This window comes from Aythya marila (genome assembly GCF_965140915.1).
Source record: "Aythya marila genome assembly, chromosome: 5".
In the NCBI taxonomy this organism is placed as follows: domain Eukaryota; kingdom Metazoa; phylum Chordata; class Aves; order Anseriformes; family Anatidae; genus Aythya; species Aythya marila.
In genome coordinates, this window is record NC_139046.1 from 23,258,221 (window position 1) to 23,283,900 (window position 25,680).

The window sequence follows — 25,680 nt, forward strand, 5'->3', positions numbered from 1 at the left end:
GGAGCTACTCTGAAGAGCTGGATAAAGGCTGAGCAGCCTCATTCTGCTCAGTAGTAGCTAAAAACAACCAAACAATGACAAAACAAGCCCCTGTCCACCTACATCTGCCTTTTTCAGGCTGGTGGTTTGATCCTCACCTTCTCCTACAAGGGCTTGATGGCTAGGCTGAGCTGGAAGAGTTATGCTGCTGGTGGCGTTGCTCTTTTTGTTGAATTACCTGTGTCTCGCAGCCTGTTTCTGAGAAGAACAAGGAGAGGGAGACTGTGGAGCTTGCAGAAAACCATGGTCTGCTGACACCCCAAGGCAGCGTGTGTGCCCGGGCACGGTGCCCGTGGCTGGGGGTTCTTCCCCAGCCCGTCCTGTTGCTTCTGAAACCCCGTAAAACTGTGAGCGGAGCAAACACCTCGTGGCAAGGAGTTGCACGGCTCAATTCCACATCACGATGTTGTCTTAGTGAGTAGTTTGGGTCCTGGCACGTCTCCTCAGGCAGGTAGTCGGGGCTCAAACAGAGTGCCAAGGGAGGCTGCGAGCTCCCTGCCCGTGGAGGATGTGCCTGGGGACAGGGGCAAGTGCAGGGTTTCATTTTAGGAAGTAAAACCTCTTTGTCTCTTTTGGGTCAAATGGTCCTCTCGCAGCCAGCAGAAGGGAAATCTCCATGCTCCCAGGAGGATCAGGAACTGTGAGCACTGGAGGATGGACGAGTCTCAATCTGCTGTAGCCTGAACTATTTATTTTTCCCCAAATTTCCTGGGTGTTGAGCAGCTTCGGAGCTCTGTTGGGGTGGCAGCCTTTAGCCCCACGTCGTCTGGCACACGAGGAGCAGCCGTGTACATGGCTAAACGTCGAGATCGAGGTCTGCAGGTGTGGTTGCAGCAGTGGGAAGGCTGTATCTGGGTTGCTGCCAGCAAAGGCCACTTTCACAAGGTCACGGCTTTTTGAGACCTTCGTTCAGAGCAGATGAGCAGTTGTGACATGCAGGTCTGCTTCGCGGGCACTTAGCAGTTTGTGGTTACCCGGCCCGCTGTAACCATGACAGCACAAATTTGAGGCTGTTTGAATTTGCTTTCACATGCAAAGACCTCGTGTAGCCCTCCCTGAAGGCAGTTTGCTGGTTGCCTAAATTGCTGCTTTTCCCACGAGCTGACTCAGGTTCTCTCCTGCTCTGCTCTGCTCTGCAATTACTCACCCCAGGGTGGTTGACAGCTGTAAGATGGGATGCGAGGAAGGTGGTAACAGTGACCGGTTCATGGGCAGCATTTCGGTGACCTGGGGTGAAAGGCATGGCACTAGCCAGGTCTTTCCTGCACATTCAGTTTCCAAGCAAAGCATGCTTCCGGCAGCTTTTGCTGCATTAAAAAATAATGAAAAAACAGCAAATGGACATCTAGGGGGGCTGCTGGGAGGGGGTGAGGGGAATGATGCCTTGCCCTGATATTTGCACGAAGCGTGCTCTCCAGTCAGATCCCACTGAGGCTTTTCCTGAAGTCTCTCTCTCCTTGGCTGAGACTTTGGAAAACCCTTTTCATTCCAAGTTTGATCTGGAAAGAGAAACACCCCCGCAGATGGCTGCTCTTCAGTTGTCATTCAGGTTGGGGTTTTTATGTTCCTTTTTGCATTACCCTCAGGTGCAAACCAGGCTTCCGGCCAAAAACCAAGTCCCAGAAGTAGAGAGAAGCTGAACAATAAGGATATTCTGTTTTTCCTCTTTTCTTCTCGAAGCTAGAAATGCAACAGGCTATCTGATGTTTTATCAGTTCATAAGGGATTGTGTTGCTTTTTTCCTCTTTGGCTGAGTCTCAATTTAGTCGAGTTGTTTGTTTTCCTCAGATTAAAAACACAGCTTTCATTAAGACCTGGGCTGGCTCTGTTCTGCTCCTTGCTTGATAACGTCTGAGTGGTGCCACTTCTTCTAGACAAATGCCACTGCTCTGCTTCAGAGTCCTGCTGGTCTCATCTGATAAGCTTTTTTTGTGTGTGTTTTTTTTTTTTTTTTTCATCCTAAGCAGCTCTCAAAGGAATTGCTGGATTGTTAAAGAATAAGAAATACTTTTAGGTCTTTGAGATACAGAAAGACTTATCGTAGCTGAAGGCAAGGGAGGGAGAGCGATAGCATTGCTGGAGGACTGGGGTTTGGTGTGCCGGTGAGTTACAAAGCTGAAGTTACAGCTGCCTGTTGGGATCCGGGATGCTGTGGATGGCACAGTCGGTATCGGCTCCCCTGGCCTCACAGGAGCTTTGGTCTTGCATTTCTCCTGGCTTTTTAGACACTGAGGAGAGCCAGAGGTAGGTTGTGACTGTGGCTGGGCTTCCCTCTCCAGGTTCCTGCGAGCGGGTGAGCGAGGGCCCTGCCCCGTGCTGCCCAGCTGGAGGCAGACGAGGCTGAGGAAGCTGGTGGAAGCAGCAATGTGGAGACAAAAAGGCTTTGGGGGGGATTTCTAGGAGAACTGGTTGGTACCTAGCCCTGCAAAATCCCTACGACGGTGCCTGGGGTAGTCTGCGGTTATCAAGCAGCAATGCAAGGAGGTGGTGGTACTTCCCTGTGCACTGACTCGTCCCTCAAGTGGCCATGGTGATTGATTTTTATTTTTTTCCTGGGATAGCTGTTCCTCAGGCCTGGCCAGCTGTGCTTTGCATGGAAATGGGACTAGGTGCTGCTTCGGGCCCTGCCGTTTAGCAGGCTGTGTGTAAATCTGCCGAGGTTATTTGCTGCTCGTTAAGCTGCGGCTCGAAGGAAGCCCTTTTAACGAGGCACCCGCAGAAGAAGCAGCAGGCACGGTACTTCCATAGGGAATGGGAAGGAGAGATGTTTGGCTGCTCTTCCCCTCCTCAGCCCCGTGTTTATCCCACGGAGGTGCCTTCCCATCTCCCTGCCTTTACTTTAGAAGGAGCTGGGGGGACGGGGAGCGCTGTGCGTAGGTATCTGCCTCAGGTTTTAAAAACAGGAGGCGGCTGCGACAGCAGAGGCTCCTGGCAGGGTTGAGTAACGAGACGCTGGGCGATGCTGAGAGCCCTACGCCCTGCTCTTGCACAAGCTGCAGCACGCAGGAGGCAGCAGCAGCCTGCCCTGGGTTGAAATTCTCCCCCAGTTGTTGCAAAAACAGCTCCGGCCTTGCAGAAAGGGCTTGAAAGGAATGAAAACGGGCGAACAGCAGGCCTGTGGCAGCTGGAATAGGTGACTCCAGCTCTGTGGCTTTCTTTTTTTTGGTCTTCAGTCCTAGCATGCGGCTGCTGCAGTTCCTTTGTGTTGCTTCTAAGCGCCGGCCATCCTGGATTTCTGAGAGTATGTTTTCATTTTTCTTTCTTTCCTGAGGGTTTTGGGCAGTGTTTCCCAAAGCTATTGTGGTGGGCATTTCCCCTTCCCTCCCGACAGCAGCTTTCATTTTTGCCTGAATAGCTCAGCATTGTTCACATTGTCTTCTAAATTTATGAGCTTTTTTTTTTTTTGATTTTGACCAAAGCAGTTTCCTAAATGCTTTTGGAGTCCTTGAAGTCACTTTGCAGAAACGTGGGAGCGATTCTTCCCCTTGCGGCATGGCTTGTGTTTGAAGCTCCAGGCAGGAAAACCGTTCTGTAGCGCTCACGTTTGAGTTCCTGAAAGCATGATTCTTGTGGGCTTTCAGTTTGTTTTTCTGGACAGTTTTCTTTAAGATCATGCTAAGTTCAGCTCTGACGAGGACTTCATAGGCTTGATGGAATTTACTTTTGTTGAAACTTGAGGTTTCTGACAATGTAATGAACTCTGCTCCAGGTTTCTAAACAGCATCTGTTCCTCCTCTTCCAGCCCAACAACTATTTCTCCCTCCCTGCAATTCTCTCCAGAAATAACAGGTTATTACTAGGATTTGTAAGCATATTCATTTCCTAGGCCTGCTGTCGCTTGGCACTGAGGATATTGATCTCTTTTACCCACTTTGATCTCAGAAGCTGGGCTCTGTCAGCACGATGTCCATCTGCAGATCTCCCCTGCTTAGTTTGGAACGTGGTCTCCTGGCTGTGCAAAGACTTGGGTTTGCTCCCCTAATTGAAGCAGCAACAACAGCTTTCCCCACTGATATTTCTTGGAAGTAGATATCTTTTAGCCAACAAGCGGGCATTATTTGTTTGTCTGGGTGGCTGGTTCCTCCCTCCACTTTGAGGACTGAATACTGGGGAAAGGCTTTGGGTTGTCAGCCCAGGTAGGTGGTATTTGGGGCATAGCAGTGGTGTCTCCTGGGATGTGTGGCTTGTTCCTGGTCTGCTTGTGGATGTTGGTCTTGCTGGCCGGGTGCTAGGCATCTGATCCGGCAGTGGGAGGACTCCAGTGGGCGAAGGGCTCGAGGACGGGCCACGATGATGCGCTCATCGGCTACTGTGCGTGCATGGCGTTGGCTGGAGCATGTGGCACCAGGACGGGTGCTCATGGAGCTGGGGCTCCCCATGTACAGGAATGTATCTGTGCACTTCTGCTTCAAATTGGAAGCAGATCTGCCCCTGGCTGCAGCCAGCACTGTGCAGGAAAACGGTGCTCGCTGGAGTCGCCGGTGGTTTGGGACTCCTTAATTCATCTTTCTTTGCGGCGTGCCAGAGCACAGAGCTGGGCACATGAGTGCTTTTACAGTGTTTCAGTGCCTGCAGCAAAAGGGCCAGTAATGTGGTTTCTTTTCAGTGAAGGAAGGGTTGGTTGGTGTTTTTGTTTTTTTTTTTCCTTTTCTTTAGGTGATGTATTGCTGTGAGATGGCCCTCGTAGTGCTGTTCCTCACAAAGACGTGAAATGTTTTATTGTTGTAGGTTTCCTTCCCCATTCAGATAGGAAAAATAAAAAAGGCATTAAAAGGGTGTGTGGAGCAGGGGGACACACATGTAGTGATTACTAACCTTTTTTAAAGTCACTGTTCTCATTTATCCTTTCAGTCAGTTGTGTTTTTTTTTTCCAGGACTTTGGAATAAAATCACCAGAATTTTGCAATAAAACCCACATGTGAGAAACCAGTGGCGCATCTCCTAGTCAAAACAGGTTGCATGTGATCTAACTACTTCAATGGTCATAGAGAAATGTTTTGATTAAGCAACTGGAGGCCAAACGCGTGCTGAATTAATTAGTTTCTACCTACCCTTCACACTGTAATGAAGATGCCCTTACAGAAACTACACAAGATGAACGTATGTCAGAGTGTTTTTTCTGAGTATGTGTGTTTAAAACTGCAAACCTGAGTGCTTTTAATTGCAATTAAAACCTTTCTGGTTTCCTTTGGAAATGCTTTTCCTTGGCTAGGCCTTACGGAAGGGCAGCCCTAGTTTACATGCTGAGAGCACAGGAGGCTGAATCCTCATTTTTCAGCCCTTGACCACTTTCAAATCATAAAATCATACTTGGTCGTGTCAGGCCCTCTGGGAGGCTTGGTGATAGGTGCGGAGCAGTATTACTTTTCTTCAGGATGATGTGGTACTTGCTTGCATTGAACTGGAGTAATGCTCTAAGCACGGTAATGACTTATTTCCATAGGAAGAGGTGCATTTTCTGTCCTTATTTAACCTTGCTTCTCTGAAGGCTGCTCTAAGCAGCTGTTTCTTTGTTTTTTCTCAGTTACCAGCCAAAAATACCGATGTTCACGCTTCAGAAGGCTTTATATGTAGATTAAATGAAGGAATACTTTAACAAAGGACTTGACCGTGTCACACAGCAAGGTGTAATCAGAGGTGCCTAAAAACACAAAGGTGTAACGTAGGAAGTTGAAGGTGCTGCTCCTTGCAAACCCTGGTTAGAATTAGGTCAACTGGTAATTGTAATTTTTTGGAAAAGCTTTTAATTGACAGTTCCCTGAATACCTAAGATTATTTCTGAGTGACAGTGTCTTTTCCTCCTTTTTTGTGCTTTGTGCATTGCTATGGTACGAGCAACGTGCAGAATGCATAGTGTGAAGCTTTACCTGTGTGCTTGGATGATGTAACTATTGCCATTATTCAGAACCGTTCGTATAGCCAACGAAGGGCTGCCCTAACTGTGGGACTAACCTTGAAAAATCACTGTGCTCATGCGTGTTTTGAGTTGGGTTGATCTTCACATTGGGCCATCTTCTTCTTTTTAACTGGGAGATGTGACTCTACCAAATACAAGTCTTCTGATTAATTTCAGTTGCATGTTATTTTCCTTCAAAATCCAGAATTACAATTTATGAAACTAACAATTATTTTCTTGATTTCTCTTAGTTCTGCCGTATAAAACCACAAAAGATATTCAAAGCGTGCAGCTGGCCAGACTGCCTGGTTCTGTTTTTGACCAACGGGCGTTGATTCTTTAGCTGTGAGTGTTGCGGAGGAGATTCCTCTGAGGCCAGGGGAGAAAACCAAACAATACAACTGCCGCGTTTTATCAAAATAGATGCATGCAAAATACTGCAAAGCAATCTCTTGATCTGGCCTCAAAGATGAGAGCTGACAATGTTAAAAGAAAACAAAGCCTAATCTGAAACATACTCTGCACACAGCCAAGTGTTATTTTGCGAGTAGGACTTGGGGCTTGCGAAGGCTCCTCAAGTTTTCCATGTGGAGTGGTGAAGCTGGGCACAATCACACGCATGGTGTGGTTGTGGCTGGTCATCGTGTCAGTTCAACGCCAGAATTAAGGCTGGTGACTGCGTTTTCATCAGTCCCCAAGGCTGAGGAAGGATGAGGTTGCGTTGTTGGTAGTGCTCAATAGACGACCAAACACAGACTGGCTAAAATAGATGTAAGGCAAATATAATCCAGGCTGTAACCTGCAGGGATGTTTATCTCAATCCAAACACTGTGCCTACAACCGCGTGTCTGCTTTGTTCTTTCAGCTTTATTTTGGTCAGGATTAAAACAGCAGTGAGGTGGATCTGAGCTTCCGAGAGGATTTTTTTGGGTTACCTGCTGCAGAGGAGAGGTGAGGAGCTGCTCCCCAGGCTGCAGAGCAGATGTTGGAGGGCACCAGCTGGGTCTGCGTGCCTCGCAGGTGTGTGTTTTGCAGCCTCTGCACTTAAACACTCTGCTTGACTTGAGATGTGCGAAGTTGCTGCCTCTTTTCCCTAGAGGCTGAGCTGTTTGCCTGGAATTGAAGGGGAAAAAAGCAACGGTTAGTAGTAGATGAAAAAGAGCAGTGTGCCAGCCGTCCTAACACACAGGTTACGCTGCAGCCTGGAGCTGGGCTTTTTTCGTGAAGAGCAGCTCAAAAAAAAGTCAGCAGACAGAAATAACCTCCGAACAAAACAGAAACCAAAACTAACAAAGGAAGTGCTTGCTATTCAGATGAACCGATAGAGTTGAGGGAGGAAAAAACAACTCATCAGAGACCTCCAAAGGCTTGCTGCTCTGGCCAGAAAGGTGCAATTTTGAGATGGCAGGAGGTTTGTAGTCTGCACAGCCATCTGAGAGGTGATGCAGACGTTCCTGTGGTGTAATCCTAGGTGAAAGCAGACTGGGGGATGATGAAGAAGATGCTGAGCTGGGATGCAGGAAGGCAAACTTCAGCTCTTGCCCCATGTAGATGAAACCTCTGCAGGGCAGCTTCAGTTCTGTTCCCCAGCTCAGTTTCAGTGCAATGAGAAGTACAGCAGGGAAGAAGGGAACCTGGTCCCAGCCTTCGCCTACACCCCTGTTTCGGGTGCCGAATAAGGTCAGTGAATGTTAAAATCATTTTTTTTGGATATAGCACATAGTTTGTATACCAGCATCTGTAACCCAGAAATAACACCAGCGGAGGAGGCCTGTGTGCTCTTCTTGCTGCCGGAAGCTGGTACGAGGTGGAAGAAGACATGAGAGTAAGCGTTTTAGCTGCGTGACGAGAGGCTGGTGCCAAATGTAAAGAGCAGGTAGGAAATGCCAGCGGGGTGTGCTGCTGGCGTGTGAGTCTTGTGAACAGAAAGGACAGGCTGCTTGTATTGATGCTGCTGTCAGCTCTCATTTCCTCACAGCTCGGGGACTGTGAATGGACAGGCCCTGTTGATGGCATGTCCTGATTTTAATGTTGTGAGTGGAGGGATTTGTCTGCCCTGAAGCGTTACACGGATCTGTGCGCGCCTTTCCGGCAGCGCTGGGTACAGGCCTTCCCAGCACTGCAGCCCGGCTCTTCCTCACCTCTGCCTTCACACAGGACTTGAGGGGAACTGCTTTATGGGTTTGCCAAGCCTGGGACTGTTTGGATATGTTGTATATATAGAGAGAAAGGGTTGGTTGGTGATTTTGGAAGTGTGCAGGGGAGCTGGTGCTGCCATCCCTGAGAAAGCAGATGTGCTGGAGGGAAGATGCTGCTGGTGCCCGCTGTGCCCCATGTGCCCATCTCCCCAGACAAGTGTTGCAGCTGCAAAGGGTTTTGCCCCGAAACTCCCCGCCAGCCCCAGAGGTTTGTGCTGTGCCACTTAATCCTCGCCTCTCTGTGGAGTGAGAGGTGCCTGACCAAGGCTTTTTCCTGGCTGTGCTGTCCGCACCCCTCAGTTCAGAGGCTTTTATTAACTAGCAACTGGTGAGAGCATCCATGTTTTTACCCTCATAACGTTTTAGTAAATTATTTTTTTATCACCTGCCTCCTTGTATCTGGAGGTGCTGGAACAAGTAACCTGGTGGGAGAGCCCCGGCCACTCACAGCACGTCCGGATGCTTGAAGCAGTCACCGGGAGTGGGAAGTGTAGGGTGACTGCAGAGAAACAGGAAGAGTTGGTCAGCACGGTTGCAAAGTAGCTACAGCAACGAGCCAGTGCTTCCTTTTCTGTGTGCACACTTCTGACACTGAGGCAGAAGGCAAGCAAAGTGCCTTGGCAAAGCAGCTGAGGTCACATCCCTTGGAGGACAAATCCCTGGTGATTACCTCTCTGAAGAAGTGGATAAGTGTGCCAGAAGAAGAGAGCCCACCACCTGAAAATTGATTTTGTTGCTGATGTTCTCTTCTGGATGGCTGCTTGCCGCAGGGAGAAGGATCTCTGATCTCTCTGCTCCTTACTACTGATGCAGCATCTCCTCCCGGTTTGATGGAGTGAGGAGAGGTTTTGGGCTGAAGGAAAAACTCCCCAGCAGCTGTCCTGGCAGGCTCACTGGCACTCACCTCGGATGCTTGCTTGGTCGAATAGAGGAACAGCTTGGAACAAGCATCAAGGTCTTGGTGCTTCAATGCTAGAGGGCGACTGCAGGAATAAATGGCTTTAAAAAGCTTTCTTCAGCAGCATGACCCAGAGCTGTCTTCCTTTTCCCTGTGCGTGTATCAGTTTTTATGGCCTTCCAGCACCATCCACCCATTAATGGTTTTGGTAAGTGTTTACTGGGGAAAAGCTGTGGTTTGGAGGTGATCCTGGCCTGCCTTCCTGGAGATTTGTCCTGACTGCTGGCCCAAGAGCTTGTGAAGCACGTCGCAGTGTCTGATTGCAGCGGTCGATGTGTCGGGGCTGTCTGGGCAGGCAGAGGGGAAGCTCGTGGCCCATTGGGCTGGGAGCAGCTGCCTTTCCGAAGGGGCTGTCAGTGAGCAGGGTGCTTGTGGATGCTGGGTAGGTCTTGTACAACTCGCTGGGGATCACTGGGAGCCTGAGCTGCCTTTGAAGGGTTGCTGGGCTCGTTCTCACCCGTTTGCATGCTTGCAGTGTGTGGTTGGGTGACACGCTGTGGAGAAGACAGGACATGCTGCCCCTCGCTGCCTGGGGCTCTGCACCACAGCAAACAGCATTTCCCCTCAGGTCTGCTGCCCGAGGAGGAGCAGGTGGAGGTTAGCAGTGGCCGTGATCCCTTCGTGCCTGCTCCTCTTGCAGAGGTGGTCGCCTATCACGCCAGGATGAAGGGCTGGAGCCCGAAGCTCTCTCCACTGGCACCGTACTCGCAGTGCATGGTGACTCAAGCGTGGAAGATCTTCCACGCTGGCTCCAGCCAGCTCCACCTCAGCCAGCACTGGCCCAGGCACACCCAGTGCGGATCCTCAGGGAAGGAGGGAGAGTTGTGGAGAGGCTTTCGCAGCGACAGATGGCCCTGTTCTCCTGCAGTTTGCGTGTTACTTCTCAGGCAGCTTCTCTAACTCGATGGAAGCAGCAGAGTGTGTCCCAGCCCAAGCGTGTGTCACACGGAAGAAGCATTTCCTCCTTTTGTTGGACTTTTATAACGTGCCATCTGACTGCCTTTCGCCGAGCGGTGAACAATCCTTCTTCATTCCTAACGTGCTTTGCGTGAAACCAGTGGCTCCTGCAGGCTCTTCAGTTGCGTGCCTCAGCACATAGGTGGCTTTTTTTATGATGCCCACGGCTGAATATTTCGTGATGACAGACTGTCTGCCTTGACTGGGCTGCTCTGGAGTCTGCTTTTAGGCAAAGGCCTTGCAGGGGGTTGGAACTGACCTCTTAATTGCAGGGAAAATAGGTTAATTGCAGACTCAGTTGAAAAAAATGGTCTGTGCTTCATCGTATTGAGACTCTTGCCAGAAGAGTTGTTGAACACATATACTAAAGTGCAGGAATTTGGAAACACCCCACATGACCCTGTATCTATTACTCAGCAGCCGTTTTTGTTGCACCTCTTGCATTTACTCTCCCGCTGAAGCGTTAGGCAGTTCATCAGTCTTTCCATGCCGTAGCTGCACGCCCTTTGCTGTCTTTGCAGCTAGAAATGAAGTGAGAGGGATGCTCGCTAGCGGCCTGATCTCCGTGGTTCATCCAGAGGAGGACAGAAGCTGGCTGCTCTCACCACTTAACCCCTCGGTTAAAAGCACTGAAAGCTGCACGTGAACTTGCTTTGGTTTTCCAAAAGGTGTGATGTTAAAATAACCAGCCCCATCTCTTCAAATTGCCAGAGCTGACTTAAAAATCAACTGCACCCAAAACCCACCTCAGAGGTCCCGATGTAAGAGTCGTCTTCTTGGGGCTGCCGGATGGAGATAATAATGCACCCAAGTGAATGGATGCACAGGATGCCTGTGGGCTGTCCGAGGGGGAAAGTATGGAGAGCTGTCATCCTCTGCACTTTCTGGCAGCGTAATTATTTACTGTGGTGCATGGGGAGGACAGTTCTGGGGGGTTTCTGGCCTTTCCTCAGCAAAGATTTTCTTTGCTTGTCCACAGGTTCCTGCTCAGTGCACACTGAGGCATTATTTAATGTTGACTTCGGAGGCAAAGGGAAAACTGTGCCAGTTTCTGTGGGTAATGAGAGCTCTTGCTTGATGGAACTGGCAGAGGGAGTAGGCTCGAATCGCCACTTCTGTGCCAAGCCTTGTGTCTTCGCAGTGCTGAGCCTTGCTGGGAGGACTGGAGATGGATAGAGTGGGAACTGGGTGACTGGTTTCCCCTGTGCCTTGGTTTCTCTTCCCAATGAGATCTTGTAAGCTCTCCCCCTTCCCTGTCTTCTGTGGACTGGCGCTAGGAACAGAAATGCTGGAACATGCATGTAGCTCTGGTGTCACCCGGAAGGGCCTCCGGTTGGAGCTGAGATGATTTAAGTGATAAGATCCACAGTTACCATAGTACTGTGAGAAGGGGCTTTATCTGGGACAAGATAAGGGGGAGGGGAGGAGCAAACCAAGCATTATGTGAGTTGATAAATTGCTGTCTAGGGATAGGTGAGCACAACGCCCGTGTCTGTGAAATACGGAGGTGGTGCATGTGTCTAGGGAAGTGTGCTGGCATTTTGGGTGACGGGGCAGGTTGTATTTCCGGTGGTTTTATGCTCGTCTTGCAAAGTTGAAAGCCTAACCTGCTTTTGCGATAGCCCTTGTGGTTTATTTTTGAGAGCTCTTCGCTGAAATCATACAGTTTGAGACATCTCGGTCGCTAGCAGAGGAGTGCTCGGTGTTTTCAGCAGCTAGAGGTACATCTCCAAGCCCTGTCAGAGGGCTTCTTGGGACAGAACACAGCAAGCAGCGAGAAAGCTAAATAATGCGTCCTTGCAGTTTGCTTGATTCACTGCACACGCAGGATTTGTGCCTTACCTGAGACCAGAACCAGGTAAAGCAACGGGATGTTACTGCAGGAATAATAAGCAAAGCAGGGTGCTGTGAGCTCTGCTGAGTAGAGCTAAAGGACTGCTGTTGCACGGCATTTTCCTCTCTTATCCTTGCCCTGCTGGCCTCTTTGTGTCTTTGAGTCTTTGCGGAGGCAGCTTTGGTGGTCTCAGCTGTGAGATGGTGAACCTCTGGCTGAAGGTGTGCAGCTGCTCCTGGTGAGCTCCCTCAGTGCAATAGCACCACTGGGGAGCCCAGGAGCAGCCCAAAGGTTGCACACGAGTAGGGGTTAGGAGCATCTTCTGTCTTCTCCGCTTGGCTAGCGGATCAGTTTCCCTCCTGGCTCGCTGCGGCCCATCTTCCAACATCTGCATCTTCCTCCTCTCCCACCTGGATCGAGCTCTGCAGCGTGGTTGGGAGGTTTCCTCCTCCTGAGGACAGGCACAGGGCATTGCAGCATCGCTCCTTGCACCAGGGGCTACCACGGGGGAGGCCTCCTGAGCCACAGATCTCTGGGGCTGCTGCACACGTGGTCTCAGGAAGGCCCGAGCTTTGATTTCAAGGTCTCAAGTAGCATAAAAGCCTCAGTAAACACCTGGAAGATGCCCCGTGTTGTTCCTACCCCTGTGCCACAGCAGAGCTTCCTGCTGCAGAGGTGTGTGCTGAACCAAGGTCACTTCAGACTTCTCCATCTCCTGCAGCAAATGGAAGGAGCTTTCTTCGCTCTTCCGTGTGCTTTGAAGAACTTTGTGCCAATGCAAAGCCAAAACCTTGCTGTTCAGGTTGAGGTTTGCCATGGCCCCGTCCTTCCCCTTCAGGGGGGAGTGGAGAGCATGGACCAAAGACCTCAGGTGTCAGGTTTTAAAGATCATCCACCGGACCTCCAAAATCAGAAGCCTGCTGTCTGATCTTGGAGCAGGCCATGCTCCCGGTGGTGTTCTGAGCCAGCTGTGAAGACGTGATTAAAAAAGGCCTTTGAGCCATGGAATAAAGGAAGGGGAGTGGTACTCACAGGGCTCGGCAGTGTGCACACAGGTTTGGTGCGGGGACAGAGGAGTCTCCTCGCAGGTTGGGAGCAGCGAGCAGCTGTGGTTGTGCTGAGCGTGGTATGGAGCTGCTTGCCAGAGTGTCTGTCAGCGCCTGTTTGCAAACAGCCATCTCATTAGCCAGGGCAGCCGGGGAACGTGGCAGGGGGCCCAGCTTCGGGGGAGCTTTTGGGCAGCTTGCTCGAAGGAGGAGGCAGTTGCCGAAACATTCACAAACTTGCCAGTGAGCAAACTCTTCCTGGCTTCCCCGTGTGCAGTGAGAGCTGGGGGCGAGCTGGGGCTTCTCCACGTGCTCCTGGTGGTCAGGCTGAAGAGATGTGCTGGGGGTCAGTGATGGCTGCTGCTGGCAAGTCGGGGCAGCCTGGGCATTCCCATCATAAAGTTCTGCATTCAAAGCCCTAACAGAGTAGAGATCTGCTAGGCTGATTTCAGGGTCAGGAGCTTTTTCATTTTTTTTAAGCTTTCTTTTGTAAGGTCCTCATGAAGGGCAATGCCTTATTGTTATTTTTTCTTGAGACTATAAAAGCAACACACCTGCTTGCTGTACCTGCTTGCCGTAGGCATGTTGCAGTGGCAAGCCCCTTGTGATGCTGGCTCCTTTTCTTTGCTCCTTACAGAAGTGTAAGACCCTTTCTAACGTTATTCCCATGTATTTAGAGCTGAGGGCGCAGTAACTCCAACTCTGAACGCCTTCAGTCTTTGCCTTTCTCCCCAGATGGGAGCGTGCCGCTACCTGCTTCTGCAGACCCTCACACAGCTGCCAGGCTGTGCAGCCCTGTCCAGTGGCACTTCGATACCTCTAAGCCCACGTTATCTTTCCTCACTCAGTATAAGGAGCTGTGAATCCCTGCATTGAAGAGGTTTATTTCCTTTGGCAGCAGGTTCCTAACCAGCCCTGAATGCTGCGTGTTCAGCGCGGTCCCCTCAAGCTGCACGGTTAACGCTTTAGGATCACCGTGGGGTTCACCTGAACTTCTGCGTTCGGCCTTCAAAGCGTGCAGCTCTTCCATAAACAAATCTTCAAGGAAAATAACTGCAGTCCCTCTGACGGGCTGTTGTGGAGTAGACTGTGTTGTGAGAATTTCCCAAGTTGTGTTTTCCTCTGTAAGTTTTCTTCTGCTGAAAATTAATGCTGGATGGTGGCAGGAGCAGCAGACTCAGGGAATTCAGAGTTAACTGATCAGCTTGTCCTTAGGTCACCCTTTTCCCTTCTCTGACCACAACAGTCTGTCTCAGGAAAGACGATGTTTTGTTAGCCAGAAGAAATATATTTACTTGGAAGTGGAAAAACCCAGAACCCAGCAGTTGCTCTGGTCAGGTACTGGGAGCTGAAATGCTCAGCCCTCACCTCTTGTGCTGGAGCCATGCCTTGCTTCCCTGCCCATGGAAAAGCTGGATGGAGCAGCGATGTTCCAGAAACCCCAGGCTGGCTGCAGTGAGCACCCTGCAGAAAATTCACCTGCACCGGTAACCAGCTTTGGATGCTAGGCTGCGATGGCACAGCGTACGGTGGGGCTGTCAGCCGCTGCGTTTGGGAGCACAGGTTAGTGCAGCGAGCTCTATGGCATGGCTGAGCTGCTGCCTAATGCCCTGTGGTTGCTGGAAGGTCCAGTGTTCAGTGATGCTTTAGTTTTAAATAAGAGTGTAGATTTAGGTTAGATGTTAGGAGGAAATCCTTCACTCAGAGCATGGTGAGGCCCTGGCACAGGCTGCCCACAGAAGCTGTGGATGCCCCAGCCCTGGAGGTGTTCAAGGCCAGGTTGGATGGGGCTGTGGGCAGCCTGGTCCAGTGGGTAGCATCCTGGTTGGAACTGGATGACCTTCAAGGTCCCTTCCACCCCGAGCCTTTCTATTCTGTGATGTCTCTGCTCAGGAGGTGAGACTTCATTTCATCTGATCACGTGGGGAATCAGCTAAGCATTACATGCCTCAATTGCCCCATTTGCGAGGCTTTTCTCTAAGGCCAGGCGTTAAACTGCCCCTCTTCCAACGCGCTTGCATCTCCATCAACTGGGTGTAAATTCCGACTCCAAATCAATTTGCAGGGGCTCAAAACACACCGAGTGTAAGCAGGAGCGTGCCCCGCGTCCTCTGCAGCAGTGCTGCGTCGCGCCAGGCTGAACCTGGCTCAGCTCCTTCAGACAAGCACAAAACGTCTTTCTGGGCATCGTTTGTGGCACAGCCTACCTAACAGGATAGACTTTGTTTTTCATGCTTCTCCAATTTTTTTTTTTTTTTTGCAGGGTATTTTTGCAGACGTTGGGATTAAAGCCCTTCTATTTTTAAAACCTTTAAAATCTTGGAATGTGGCTCCGTAGCAGTGTGTAGTGGAATTTGGAAAAAAGGCTGTTAAAATGTCATACGAGGGGGAGTGCAGCGCTTAGGTCATGTTTAAGCCGTTAGGCTTGCTGGCGTGTATGACTTCTTTAATGAGCGCAGAGCTATGAATGTTTTTCTTTTTAAAGGAAAACAAACAGCGGGCCTTCCATCTTAGACAAACGTCCCTTTTTTGAGAGGGCCTCTTCACTTCGCTTTTTCCCATTTAATGGCCTCTTTTAGTGGCCCTGTTCTTTCCATCCGATCTCTGTGCCCACACGTCTGAACGTTTCCATTTCAGAAAGGAGGACAGCGGTGCCAGCAGACAAGCTTCCAAATTCTGAAGCACAGAAGCGTTTCTAACACCTCAGAGCTGTGGCTAGCAAGAAAAACCCCACCAAAACCCCTTCAACTTTTACTGCAGCGTAAAGATAACAGGGCTGCTTAGCCGCTTGTCGCGCTAAAATACCGGATCAGAACAACTTACACAAACTCTGCCCTTCTTATAGCAGCAGCACTGCAGTTTTCGGAGCAAGTCGGATGATTTGCCTATCTGATGCTGCAGCTGGGCTGTCAGACGTGTGGTGGCTCAGGGTGGGACGTTTGGGTGTTCCTCAGCTGCAGGACCCAGGGGGAGTTCTCTGTCTCCGTCTGCCATGCTGTCACGCCGCAGAGATGAGTGTCCCCCAGGTTTTTTGGGGGCTGAGCTCACCCCCATCGCTTTGTGAGTGATGCCCAGCTGCAGCCCGATGCCGGCCACCGTGGTCGAGCGGTCTGACTCGGGCGATGCTTTTCTGTCTGCCCCCGAGCCTTCCAAGAGCCTGTTGAGGGGAAAGGGGAATGGCTTTTTCTCAAGAGCAGCTGAAGGCAATGCCCTAGTTACCATGGTTTTTAAATGGAGCACTTCAGGGGTTGTACAAAAGCATCTTCAGCACTTGCAGTGCGAAGGAGAATGAAAGGACGTGGATTATGTCAGCACTGCATCAGAGGCTTAAATGGATGGCATTCAGTTATTGTTCAGAGCTGACCCAATTTGGGCCGGATTGATGGAGTGGGAGGGGAGAGGGGACCTGTTTGGGATGACTTCTGAGGCTAACATGCACTCGCAGGCTTTGTGTCGGGCCTGCGTTGGCTTCCCCAGGGCAAACAGCTCGGTCTGGAGGGTGTTCCCCGTGTGCCGGCGTGGCGACGCGTCCTGCCCTTCCTGGCTGGACGTGCTGCCAGGGCGGGCTGACTCACGCCGCCTCTCCCCGTGCCGCGTGCCACAGGAGGGAAAAATTACTTGTCGGGGGGAACCTGCCCTGCCGAGGGTTGTTTTATTTATTTGGCGAGGTTTCTGAAGCTTCCAGTCGCCCGATGATTTGTAGAGTGGCTGCAGCCGAGCGGGTCCGCCTGCTGGCGGCTCTGGATGAGGTGAGTCTGCCTGGGCTCGCTCGGCGTGCGAGCTCCTGGGATTAATTGCCAAGTGGCGCTTGGTAATTAATGACAGAGGCCATTACTGCTGGCACTGGCTGAGGTGGCTGCGTGGTGCCAGGTGAAGGCTGTGAGGCCGCAAAGGCACGACGGAGGGAACAGCCCGTTCAGCCTGCCCGTGGCAGGACGCTTCTCTCCGCTTGATCCCCGCACCCTGCGGTGCTTGCTTGAAGCACTCACTGTGCCACGGGCCTGTGCCTCGCTCCTCGTGTAGCAGGGATGCTGGCGAAGAGCTTCCTTCCCATCCCACGGGGCTCTGCAGGTTGCCTCAGGGGCTGCTGCCTGCACCTCCTGTCTGCAGGCCCGTGAGAGGAGGGAAAAAAGAAACACAAACTCCTGAGGAGCCAGGCTGGGAGTTTCAGAGAACCTCAGCCTGTTGAGCAAACACTCTTTGCTCTCCCTGTTGTGCAGAGCAGTCAAAATCTGAGTTTCACTGTATGTTCGTTAACAATGTTCCCCTTCATTTCAGTGGAGCCAGGGCTGCGTCCTCCAGCCAGCCGCCGTGGTAAGCCCCTGCCTGGGCTCCTGCAGTCCCTCTGGAGTGGCACGTCTGCCTTGCAGCCTGGTCACAGGGGAGGGAAGAGTTTTGGAGGGTGAGGAAGGCTGCCAGGGGGTCCGGGAGTGTGCTGCAAGTAACAGGAGGCCGAGTTTGTTCCTTTTGGAGATGCAACCAGCAGAAAGCCCGGATGCACCAAAGCCAAGGTCGCTCCGTGTGTCCCAGCCCCGTGTCTGCATTAAGGAAGGGTTTTGCTCTGTAGGAATCGGTGTCTGAGGCTTTTAGGGTTGCAAAGAACCCCACTGGCTTGGAAAGCTTGCTCGTTTGTGGGTGAGAGCATCAAAATGATGCTAGAAGCAGGTGTAGTGCTCAGCAGGGCCGTGGGGTCTGCCCGTGTCACAGTGGCACCTTCCCGGGGGGGTGACGGGCACGGCTGCCTCCCGGAGAGCAGAAGGGTTAAGGCAGAGCCACCTGCCTGCTGGGGGACGCCTGGACCTGAGACCAGTCTGGGATGTGCCCGTTTGCTGACTGAGAGAGCTTTTGGCTTGCTGCTTCCTTTACTGCTGTTCTGCATTTGTTCTTGCTGATTTTGTTTTTTAGAGTCAAATTTGATAATGGCTGCCCAAATAAAGGGGAACGAGAGTCGAGTAGCTTGCCTTGCCTCTTACACAGCCCCTGCTGGGAGTACATAGCATTTCCATGAGAAACGAGGCAAGGCAGCTCATTTTGCTTTGCTGTGCCTGAGCTGGCTCTGCGGGGCTCAGAAGTCGGCCGGGGTGCTAATTGGGCACGATGCGATCCCTGTGGCAAGGCTCTGCTTTTAATGGTAGCCACCGAAGGCTGCAGGAAATTCTTTGTGTTCCTCTGAGCAGGATGGAGCCTTCCACGTGATCCTTCTATTGAAACTTAATTCTGCAATCTCTACCCATTACCTGCTGACAGGCAGACTCCCTGAACTTGGAAATGTATTTAATCTGCTTGGAGAGGGGGGAAAAAACCTGGCTGGGTCCATCTGGGGAGCCGTGTCCGTCCCCTTGGAGGGGTTAAAGGCAGCAGCTGCGGGATGGCTCGCTCAGTTACAGGAGGAGGAATCATCCCTGGTGTGAAGCATTGCGAATGGCAGCGTCTGCTGGCCACGTGCGAGTTCAAAAAACGCCTCCCGGATTTGAGCAGCGAGGGGCAGAGACGTGCTCGTGTTCAGAGGATCCCAGGGGCACTGCTCGCGTGGGCGAGGGCGGGCTGCGTGCCGGCCCCACAGCCTGGTGCCGGGGCACTTTGCAGTGCCGCGCTTGGCCGATGCCACGGGTTGCCGAGCCGAGGGCGCCGTGCCGAGTCAGCCGAGGCTCTCTAAACTCATCTGTAAGGCTGGAGGGGTTTGTCGCGAGCTCTGCTGCTGTTTAAAGGCTTTGCCTTCCTGGCCGGCCTCCAAGGTACGTAGCCGGCTGGCTGGATGCTCGCTGGAGCGTGCCTCCCCCAGGCTTCCCCTCCGCTTTGGCTGGGGTACCCGAGACCTCGCTCCGCAGCAGCGTGCCCCTGTTCCCCTGCATCTTCCCCCTGCCGTGCCCGCGCTGAGATCCGCCTGCGGGGCGGCCTGCAGCTCATCTGCTCCCACCGGTAAGCTGACTGCTCCCACAGCTCCCTGGCATTTAAGGAGGGAAAAGAGATTTTTAATGCCAGCGCTTTGCGTCAGGAGGGCTGACGGCTGGAGTCCTGATGGCTTTTCTTCTAGAGTTTTTGTGCATGCGAAGGTTATAATTTAGTTCCTTCTTGAATTTCACAGCTGTGAAAGGACTAAAATCTGCTGCTCGTGGGAGCTGTGACTGGGGATGCGTGAAGAGGCAGAAACTTTCGTGCCCTTCTCTTCTAGAGCAGATAATGCTTCGTGTGAGAAGGAGAGCGGAGAGCTGTCCTGTAAAGTGACCTGCTGCACGTTTACAACTAGACTCCTGTTTCAAACCACGCGGGGTAATGTCTTGGGATGTTCTTTGAATCTGTGACCGCCAGCTTTGAAATAGCATAGCTGAGCAGGCTTTGTTACCTTGCCAGGTTCAAGTTGTGCATGCTGTGGTCCCTGGGCCTGGAGGGCAGCATTTCTGCCACGGTGCTTCTCCCAAAGACTAAGGAGTTAATTTCCTACTTGCTGGCTAAGTAGAGCTGCAGTCCTCGGTTACAGCTCGCCCTGAGGGAAGGACAGATGGGACTTGGTTGCCTTTGGCAGCTGCTGGCAGTCCCGTCTGCTTCTCGTGTGCTGGCAGCCCAAGGAGGGTAGGCACAGCGTGTGCTTCCTCTTGTCCGGTGGCTTGTCACAGGAGATGCAGAAGAGGTCATTAGTGCACTGCCAGAGGCTGGCATAACTCCGGGGATGCAGGGAATGAATCCTTAAAAAAAAATTGGGCTGCAGCAATTAAGGCATCCGCAGAATAACTTGTGTACGTGTGCTGCTCTGGAGCTCAGTGGGGCTGCGTGACGGCTCTCTGCATGGCAAAAGCCTGCTGATGGAGCCATGCTGCTGCCACGTGGAGCAGGTGGCAGCCTCCGATGGTCCCGCAGGACTGTAGGAAGATCCTGCAGGTGGAGAAATCCATGGAGACTGCTGCTGGCTCACTTGTAACATGCACAAGCTCCTCATTTTGGTTCCGGAACACGGGGAGCTCTGCTCCCTGAGGCTCGTGCAAGACTAAAAGCGAAGTGCTACGAACCGCCACGACTTCCACTCTGAAAACACCATAAAAGGCTGTGTCCTTAGGAGCTGGGCATGGGAGCGTTCCCACCCACATTGCTGCAGCATGAGTCACTTGGCTATCGCAACGCTCCTGGTGTGGATGCCCGGCTGAAGATGCAGCGAGGAGCGGAGGGAGGAAGGGGAACTGCTCCGCAGCACTGCTGGGGTGATGGAGAGCTACGAAGAAGAGGAAGGCACGCACGCTTGCATAAACTCGCCTGAGCTGCTGGCTGGTTTTGCTTTCGTTAGTATTTTTTGAGAGCTTCCAGAAAGTGCTGCTTGCTGGTGACGTGAAACTGAAGTGTTTGCAGCAGGGGGCCTCTGAGTGAGCAGAGAACCCCAGCGTGCTTTTAGGAAGCACAGCAACTGCCACATGAATGTGAAGCTGGAGAACCTCTCCGTGTGAAAGTATGTTTTATCCCCCATCTTTAAACTTTTAGCTTAGTTCTTTTCTCTCCTTCATCTTCATCCTTCTTTTCCCCATGCTGGTGCAGGAATAGGCCAAGCTGCTTTTTGACAGGCAGCGTCCACGCAGAGCTCCCTTAATATATCCATACCTGCGCCTCTTCTCCCACATGCAGGTATTGGGGAGTAAATCTGGATTTGTTTTGGTTTCTTTCCCGAGACGCCACCCACCTGCCCCGGCCCCGAGATGGGGCGGTTATTGTTTTTCCCTTTTCCTTCCTTCCGCCTGACGAAGCCTTGGCTATCAAGGCTTACCGGATTCAGTCTGTCAGTGGGAAATCCTATAAAAAGCTTCCTTTATTTAGACGCCAGCCCAGTGATGACATCATGTGGGCAAGTTCTCCAAGCCTGGCCGGGCTGCGTGCGCAGAGGAAGAGGTAGCGGCTGTGGAGCTGTGTGCTTGCGAGGATGTCTCTGTGGACCTGCTGGGTGGCCTGAGAGTGGGGTCCTGCACCAGAACCGGGGTCCCTGTCTCCCAAATTGAGCACCAAGAGGTCCTACAGCAGGTGGTGTGGGTCACTCTCATCTCACCCTGGTCTCTGGCTGGCACATGTCCTGAAGGAAACTTTTAAAGGCCGTGAAACCTTAGCCATGGTTGTACTGCTCACCGCTTTTCAGGTTAGTCCTTCAATGTGCTCTTGGGCTGCTGTGGGCAGCAGCCACCCAGGCTCTGCTCCTGAGTGTCTCCTTGCTGGCCTTGAGGCAAAAAGGGCAGGTTTACAGATGCGTGTCCCAAAGCAGGGAAACAAGGTGCTTGTCTGGAAACGTGGCAGTGGACAGGCAAACCCACGTGTCCCAGCTTGAAGGCAGGCATGGACATCTCGTGGGTGCACGGTGTGGCTTGGGGCAGAGGGAACGGGCAAGGTTGGACACCAAAGGTGGCAGATTTTTAGCTTTATTTTTTTTGGCATTGTAATGAGAGTTTTGAAATGTGAAGGGTTAGCATAAGGTTACTACCATGTTTTTTTCTGCCATCACTTGTTTCTCATCCTTCTGCAAAACAAGTGGCTTCTTTCCTCCACGTGCCTACCTTTAAAGCTGCTTTTCTGTCCTTCCTCTGCGCAGCACGTGCGATGTTCGCAGGTAAGAACATGACCTAAACAAGGCCTCCAGGCAGAGGTTACCACTGAGCTTCATTTACATCTCTGGACAAAAAAACATCCTTGTGCGTGCTGGCTTTGTTTCAGTATTGCTCTATGGTGGAACAGACTTCTCCTCACCTGCCTGCAGGAATTCCCAGGTATTTCTTCAAGCCAGAGGCCATTTCAGTGTTGGAATGGTACAGAACTCCCACTTGTGATGCACTCAGCTGGCATCACAATTATTCTACTCGCCCTGGTAGTTTTGCAAACCTGAGTCTGATTTACACAGCTTCTTGTTTTGTTTTTTGTAAGGACTAAGTGTAGTCTTTACATTCCCTGGTCTGTTCTGCTATGGCAGGTGCTGCTTTTCGGTGTGTGCTGCCTTTTGAGCGGCTCTGGCATTAATGCCTAGATGTGTTTTCAAAAGGGCCTTTGGGGTGCAGGTAGGGTGTGCTCGGAGCCCCTGGGATTTCTGTGGGGGGGGTACAATAAAGCCACCAGCCAGGACTGCTCGGCTCTGAAGGGATAGGGTTGACGCTGTGGTGTTAAAAATATTCCTTAAAGTGTCAGAAAAAAGTGCTTGTTATTCAGGCAGTGTATCCGAGGCATAGCACTGTAGGGCCCTGTGAAACAAGTGGAGCTGACGAGCAGTCGCAGAGGGCCACGTGCAGCGTTTGCTAACAAATGCCTGTCACTGTGAGCACGCTGTGCCTGGTGGGCATGGCACCACCCACACCTTCCTGGGGTAACGCTCATGGAGAGGAGCGCCGTGTGGCTCTCGGTGTCCCCTAAACCTCAGTGACCACCTCAGGGCTGGGGATATTTGGGGCAGCAGGCTGAGCCACCAGTTCAGTCTGCCCATAATGAAGGTTTCCCAGTGCCCTGTCAGCCCCAGGCTCTTGGTCAGCCGAGTCCAAACCCGCATGAACCCGTGCCTGCGCTGCACTGCTGCCTGTCAGTGTGATCTTCTTCCCGTCTTCTCCAACTCAATACCCTGAGCTATAAAAATAATAATAAAAATAAATCTGCGTGGCACAAGTGTTCTGCACCTCGGTATGGATGGCTAGGATGCTTTGCTGTCTTTAGAAAGCTATTTTGCAACATTAGGTCATGTTCGTAGAAAATTCTGGGCTCCCAGGTCTCTGCCCTCCAGTATGAGAGAGAGGCCTCTTCTCGCAGCTAACCACTGGCAGGACCAGAGGGAACGGCCTCAAGTTGCACCAGGGGAGGTTCAGGTTGGCAGTGAGCAGACATTTCTGCTCAGAAAGAGCAGTCAGGCACTGGGGCAGGTTGTCCAGGGAGGTGGTGGAGTCACCGTCCCTGGGGCTGTTCAAGGAAAGGTTGGGCCTGGTGCTTGGGGACATGGTGTAGTGGGTGACATGGGTGGTAGGGGAACGGTTGGACCAGGTGATCTTGGAGGTTTTCTCCAACCCAATGGTTCTGCTGGAAATGGCCCAACGCAGGTGGCCAAGGGCCTGGAGCTCCCCTCCTGTGAGGAGAGGCTGGGAAAGCTGGGTCTGCTCGGCCTGGGGACGAGGCGGCTCGGGGGGGGTCATCGGTGGCCCTCAGGACCTGAGGGGACGGAGCCAGCCTCCTGTCAGTGGTGCCCAGGGGCAGCGGGCCCAAAGTGGGACACGAGAGGTTCCCTGGAAACCCCAGGCAGCACAGCTGTGTGCAGGGGCTGGAGCCCTGGCACAGGCTGCCCAGAGGCTGTGGGGGCTCCTTGGGGATTTCCAAAAGCCGCCAGGACGTGGGCCTGGGCACCCTGCTCTGGGTGGGCCCAGAGCTCCCTTCCCACCGCAGCCATGCCGTGGTTGTGTGAAAATACAGATCTGCGTGTGCCAGATTTAGATGGTGTCTTACCATTAGATTGCATAGAAAATGAGATCTTAGAGGCAGCAAAAGAAGTTTGTTTTTTTTCTAAGGTGCCTTTGTTGTGTTCCCTGGTAAGAAAATCCAGCGTTCACAATACCGCCTTAATTAACAAAGAAACGAGCATGTTTTTAACATTGGGAAGTAACATCTGATAATATTTGCTGTGTAGAATGGGTGTGGGGATTGGGTATTTTTAGCCACAGCTATTCAAGTTGTTTTGTTATGACCTTCTCTCCATACCCTTTTATAACATTTTCTTGTAAGTATTTGTAGTTGTTGCTTTTTTCAGCCGAAGACGTGTTGCTGGGGGGAGAAGAGGGTGTAGCAGCCTGTTTCTGGTAGGGGTGTGTGTCCGGTGCTAGATTCTTGGTGTCGAACAGGGTACGGTTTTAGCATAGGGTGCATCTTGGATGCTCTCAAGGGACCTTTCTCAAGGCAGAGGGTTGGCTGCAACAATTGTAAGATTGCCATCGCCTTCTTCTTAAAAGCAGTTCAGGCTCTGACTTGTGAGCTCTCAGCCTCTCTCAACAAGCTGAGTTTGGACAAGAAGTGTACGAGGTACTGGCCAGAGGAGCGGCATGCTGGCAGATGCTGTGCTGTAAGAATCCTAGAGGAAGTAGGGCGTAATGAAAGACAACCTAAATTTCAGGTGTCTGCAACGCTCTGGTCTACAGCTGACTGCTATAGGCTGCTCCATCCTTCTCCGTGCAGCTGAGTGGTTCAGGTCAGTGTGGCAGGCTCACTTTCCGTGCTGGCATCCCGTCTCTTGGGGACAGGACGGTCATGGCACTGTCTTGCACAGCTTTGGGTCGGGATCCCTCCTGGCTGCAGCACCTAGCAGTGGGGCTGGAGCTGTGTCTGGCTCAGGCTGAGCCTGGGGAAGGGATGAAAATGGTATTTAAGAGGTTAATTGCTTATATCTTTTTTCTCAGTGCCAAAATCAGTGATGAGGATTTTCTGCTGATGGGCAGTAAATTAAATTAAGAAACCATTCCCCGAGCCAAGACTTTTTTTTTTTGTCTGCAACAAGTGCTTTCGTGCCATGGTGCATTTTTAATGACCACAAGCGTGCATGAAGCTGGGCTTAGAGCTGCTAGAAGTGGCAGCAGAGCACACTGAAGGTGTTGAGACCACACTCAGCCATTGGTCCAGCCTTGAGTCAGGAAAAAAACCCGAGTAGCTGCTCCCCAACACGCCAAGCGCGCTTTCTGCAGCTCGCTGGGGCGACAACACCATGGGCAGGTATGATCGAGGTCTTTGCTAGGTGTTAGCTTGGGCTGTGATATCTGAGTGTTTCATGTCCTCAGTAACACTCAGACTTCTGGTGCCCTTCTGGGTTTTGGGACCTTAAACATGATACCCTGGTTGCTTTAAAAAAAATATATTAAAAATAAAAAGTGACTGCGCGTGTTAATGCATTCAGTGCTTTTTCGGGAGCTGTAAGCTTGGCACCAGGGCCTAAGTTTTCATGTGACACCCGTGTTTAATTCTGAATCGCTCGCTGGCAGCATCGCGGTGGGCTCAGTGCATTTCTATGGTTGCTGAGTAAAAGCCCAGCGGCAGCAGAGGCTTCACCCTGGTGGTTTTGGGGCGAGGTATGGTGATAAGGGGTCTGGCAGGAAGGAAGCACAGCGCATGGTAAAGAACAGAGAAGCTGACCTTGCGTGGGCAGAATCATGTCTGGAAATGGTCTCTTGCAGCAAGTCTGAGGGTTTGGTGCCTGATGGTGCGTGTGGTCCTGCTGGGATGGGCAGGCAGCGCGGGCTGTACCAGCTGAGAGCCACCTTGGTCCCAAATCCCCCACGGCTGCTGTTATCTGGGAGGGGATTCAGGCTGGGATTCTACCGCCAGCCCTCACCGAACGAGGAGGGAGGGGAGAAACAATCTGGAAAAGCAAATATTTTTGCGCTCGTGTTGAGCAACAGCGTGTGCTTTTGTTTTCTGTCAATGGAAGGAAGTGGGAGAAACGTGTCACAACTTTAGTGCATCACAGGCTTCGCTGCTGCAAAAGACATTGAGCACAGAGGATCAGAGATCAGGATCCGGGGCGTAATGCCTGTAAGGAAAAGATGCCTGGAGCAGCACTTGGGAAAGGCGCTGCTGGTGTTCAGCTGCTTCTGTCAGAAGCAGGTGCTGAAGGAAAAAGAGTAGAAATAGAGAGAATCTGAGCTGAAGCAGGGTGTTTGTCTTTGGTTGTTTGAAACGTGAACATCTCTCGCGGCTGCTTTGCAGGCTAGCAGTGGAAAAGCTGTCCTGTGCGTTGCACAAGTGCTGTGGCTTTCATCACCATGCTGAGTAACGCA

At 51.8% G+C, this 25,680-nt stretch overlaps 1 protein-coding gene across 7 annotated transcripts in view; it reads left to right on the plus strand.

Moving 5' to 3' along the window:
* The window catches only part of LOC309878431 (uncharacterized protein), a 73,167-nt gene that overhangs the window by 14,629 nt on the left and 32,858 nt on the right, over nt 1-25,680 (plus strand). The window contains exon 1 of one of the 7 annotated variants that reach the window (XM_082760902.1): nt 7,340-7,615. The exons of 2 other annotated variants lie outside the window; for them this stretch is intronic. The gene's annotated coding sequence lies outside the window, so the exon portion shown is untranslated. Of the gene's footprint in view, nt 1-7,339; nt 7,616-8,776; nt 9,240-18,473; nt 18,664-18,730; nt 18,848-20,803; nt 21,039-25,680 lie in introns of those variants that run through there. 4 more of the 7 variants (XM_082760901.1, XM_082760903.1, XM_082760904.1 and 1 more) reach the window with 4 other exon arrangements.